Raw genomic sequence first — 4,462 nt, forward strand, 5'->3', positions numbered from 1 at the left:
CTTTTCCAATGAATCGGCTCTTCACATCAGGTGGCCAAAATATCAGAGCTTCAGCATCAATCCTTCCAATGAATATTCAGGGTGGATTTCCTTTAGGAAACCAACCAATCTTAAAGGAAATTAGACGCTTTGGAAAGAGGCAAACTTGTTCAGAGACGAATAATAATACAAAAGCAGCAACCGTCTTGAAAATAGATGTGTTCTATCTTGGTTTGAGGGAGTCCAAATTTGGCGCATGCCACCTGGAGACTCCACAGTGCTCAGGGCTGGGGGGTGGGCGGCCGAGGCCAAGGGGTGAGGGTCCCGCAGTGTTCACGCCTGACTCCGCACCTGGCAGCCCAGCGCCAGCCTCAGGGCAGCTCAGCAGAAAAGCATGAAGCTGGTATTTCTGATCCTTCCCAGATCAGAACTCACACAGAGAGCTTCTCACTCGCAAGAGAAGCAAAAAGGAGGACTCGCTGGTTTAGTGAACGGAGACCGGGAGCCTCCGGGACCTTCAGGCAGAGATCTCCCGGCATCCTCGTCCCTCCGCCTCTCGTCACCAAGGACAGAAGGGGTGCCCGGAGCAGGGGCTGGACGTGTGTGCGCGCAGGAGCGAAGGACACAGCGGCCCAGGATGAACGGGAAAGGCCAAGGAACGCCTGTTCTACAGAAAGAAGTAATTACAAAGATCAGCTCTGGGCTTCCCAGGTGGCACTAGTGGTAAAGAATCCACCTGCCAATGCAGGAGATGCAGGAGATGCTGGTTCAATCCCTGAGTCGGGAAGATCCCCTGAAGGAGGGCATGGCAACCCACTCCAGTATTCTTGCCTGGAGAATCCCAAGGACACAGAAGCCTGGCGGACTACAGTCCATAGGGTCACAAAGAGTCGGACACGACTGAGAACACACACACACACCCCTCCAGTGACCTATGATTGAAAAAGAGTTTCATCTCCCGACACGTATCAGGAGGGGTTTGTTTCCTGATGCTTCTCTCATCACTTTTACTGGAGAAACGAGAGGCGAGAGCATCCATGGGTGGACGAAAGGAAAAGCTGGAAACACAGCCTCTGGGGCCCGTGGACCAGGGCTATGTGCAGAGTGGCGATGGGTCACAGTTGCTTCTGAAGGCAGCACCGAGCTCCAGGCTCAGCTCCTCACTGGGGGCTGTTCCTGGCAGGATCGCCCAGCGAGAACCGAGGGAACAGTCTGCAATATGCTCAGTGGGGTGGGGAGCCAAGGTGAGGAGATTCATAAAAAATGTGCCTCCAGCCGATGGTTTCCATACTTCGGGGCAAGAAACGGTCTTCTCGAGAGCAGGGTGGGGTGGGGAAGGGAGGCGGGGAGGGAGGGGGCCTGGGGCCCGTCCCAGAGTTCAGGGCTTTCCCTCCATCTCTCACGATCCTGGGAAGGCATACGAAAAAGCACAGTGCTTTGCCATAAAAATATCATGAGCCCTTCATCCACTGCCCTCCCTATGAGCAATATTACATACCATCCCACGTGGATCAGACCAAAGAAACACGATGATTTATGTCTAGCTTCTGCATTCACATTGAGACACTGGCTATCTTTGCACGCTTTGTGGCAATCAGCCTAGAAAGTTGATTCCCTGGGTGTTATTTCATCCAGATCCTCTGTTTTTTTGGAGAGAAGAAGACAAAGAGGGTCACGAAAGCTGTAGGAGGGCTCCCTGAAAGTTCCTGTGCTGCTTCGGGGGCCCCGGGCTAGGGCTGGCACATCCCCTTCCCCCCACCATCCCGCCCCAGGTGCTGGCCTCCTGGAGGACAGGCCGGGCCCAGGGCTGGATGACCGAGCAGACAGCCAGAAGCAGCGTCCCTGAGAGCTCAGCAGCCGGCGTTCCCGCAAGGCAGCCTGGCCCCTGCAATCGGCGAGGGCACCTGGCCTCGAGGTCATGGCTCCTGCCTCCCCGTTCCACTCCCCAGTGGTCAGCCAGCACGTCCAAAAGGAAGGAACAGTCTAGAAGGAATCACAGCCCTGAGACAAGGGAGTGGCAACAAGCCCAACACACGGGGCAGAGTTAGCACCTCCCAACGTGAAAACCCGGCTACTCTGTGAGTAGGGACAGTGCGCTTTAGAGGGCAAGGGCTGCACGTGGAAAACCACGGAAGGGGTCATCAAACAAGGACAGGTGAGAGAACCAAAAGTCCAGGAAGGCCACGGGAAAGGAAGGTAGAAGTCTTTAAAAAAAGTGAATAAAGGCTGAAGAACATACAAAGTTCACATCACTGTGGCGAGAATGATGGCAAAGTCGTTCTCCCAGGACACGGCAGCAAGTTTCCAAAGAACACACCGTAAAGAAACAGAAAACATAAATACAGGTGAGGATGAGGACCTGCAGGAGTTCCAAGAGGCACAAACCGAGACGGGAAGAGACGCAGCATCCAGACAGAGAGCAAGACATTGTCCCGAGCTGGGAGAGACAAGCCCCCTCATGGAAAGGTCGTTTTCCACCCAACACCATGCAAGATAAAATGTTAAGCCCACCCGGAGACATGCCGTCACTCACTTTCAGAACATTAAGGACCGAGAGAAGCTGGCTGGCAAGAAAGGGGAGGTGGGGAGCGGCTGGAAATCCATCAAAGCTGCTCAGAACCAGGCAGCGATCCAGCAGAGCGGTTCTCGGGGTGGGGTGGGGGTGGTCAGTCGACGAGGAGGAAATGAAGATCCAGGAGAGGGGTAACCGGGGACCCTGGGTTCCTGGGAAGGCAGAGGTGTGTGCAGACGACGGTGGAGCCTTGAGAGCAGGAAGAAGGGGGACGCGGAAAGGAGACAGGCTCAGTGTCTTCACTGTTCAGTTCAGTTCAGTTCAGTAGCTCAGTCATGTCCAACTCTGCGGCCCCATGGACTGCAGCACACCAGGCCTCCCTGTCCATCACCAGCTCCTGAAGTCCACCCAAACCCATGTCCACTGAGTCGGTGATGCCATCCCACCATCTCATCCTCTGCCGTCCCCTTCTCCTCCTGCCTTCAATCTTTGTCAGTATTAGGGTCTTTTCCAATGAGTCAGCTCTTTGCAACAGGTGGCCAAACTATTGGAGTTTCAGCTTCAACATCAGTCCCTCCAATGAACACCCAGGGCTGATCTCCTTTAGGATGGACTGGTTGGCTCTCCTTCACTATTACCTGTATGGATTCGGGTCCACAAGACCAGCAAGGTGCCCACCCAGTCACCGAGGGTCAACACCAGGACCACACTCCCGGCATGCACAAAACCCACCTGCGGGCGGCCAGGCCTTCATACACGCAGAAGACACACACGTGTGCCCAGAGAACCAGCTGTCCACTGTGCCCACAGGAATGCTGGGTCTGTCCATTGAACCTGAGCCTTTTGTGAGTTGAAATATAAAACAAGCACGTGGGCACACACACACACACACAGAGACGACTGAGCTGTAATTACTGTTCTAGCTACCTGATCTTAGAAACACAGCAATGTGCCAGAGGAGACAGTTTTCAGAGGCTGGCAGGATTGCAACCAAGCTTTCCACCCTTGAAATGAAACTTCTGAAGTAATTAATCAAGATTTATGTGGCTTCTCCTCCGGCCCCCTCTCAAATACGCACACACACACACACTCACACACACACACAAGGAAAGAGGGAACGTATTCTTAATACTAACTCAGGGCAGCTCAGACTCTCTAGCCATAAAGTAAATCTGTCTCATTTACTCAGACCTTGCATGTGAAAAGTGCTTCACAGCTTTCAAAAAACCTCCCCAGACCTCCTCTCCAGCGTGGACTGTCCCATTCTCAGGAAGGATGAGTTGGTGCTTTAAAAAAAAAAAAAATAGCAAAAGTCAAAGATTCTGGGATCAAAGCCTGGCTCTCCTTCCTTCTTGCGGCTTGACCTCTCCCAAGAGGTTTCCCATCTCTGGTCCTAATTTCCAAGTTTAAAAAGGGGAGGATTAAAGGCAACCACAGGGACTATGGCGAAAGTCTTAGTAGAAGTTTCTGGTGTGAAAATGGACAAGTGGTTTTCCCAGGAAGGAAAGCGGCCCTGGGAGCGTCAGGGACGGAGCGGGAGCCCTGGGTGACTGGTGACCGCCCCCGGACAGATGTGCGCCTCGGCCGGCCGGCGGGCACCCCATCCCCACCCTGCCTCTGCGCTTGCCTCGCGGCCTGGACGTCCCTCCCCCTCACCTCCTCACTGGCCCAGCCCGCCTCCAGGACCACCGACCGCCACCAGGCCCACGGGAAGGGCCCCCCACCCTATGCGCTCTCAGCCGGGGCCCTGCAGGCATGCATTTAACTCTGATCTGAGCCCCTGGGGGGCAGCAGGTCACGAGCCGGAAGGGCAGGCAAGGTGTCGGCCACACAGTAGTCACCTGGTTTCCCGGCAGGTGGAAACCCAGGCATCCCAAGCCGGTGACCTCCGTGAAATTCACGGGCAAAGCTGCCCGTTCCTTTCTCTCCGGTATCGCCAAGCAGTTCTTCATTTCGTCTATGACCCTCCCC

General features: G+C 54.7%; 1 long non-coding RNA gene across 1 annotated transcript; it reads right to left on the reverse strand.

Moving 5' to 3' along the window:
- Positions 1–810: 810 nt before the first annotated feature.
- Positions 811–2,887, reverse strand: LOC122433837. The gene is made up of 3 exons (XR_006267191.1): positions 2,219–2,887; positions 1,478–1,619; positions 811–1,386 (listed from the first exon to the last, which is right to left on the reverse strand). It is a non-coding gene; the product is annotated as an uncharacterized LOC122433837 (long non-coding RNA).
- Positions 2,888–4,462: the final 1,575 nt, after the last annotated feature.

The sequence above is a fragment of the Cervus canadensis genome, chromosome 33 (genome assembly GCF_019320065.1).
Source record: "Cervus canadensis isolate Bull #8, Minnesota chromosome 33, ASM1932006v1, whole genome shotgun sequence".
Lineage (NCBI taxonomy): Eukaryota > Metazoa > Chordata > Mammalia > Artiodactyla > Cervidae > Cervus > Cervus canadensis.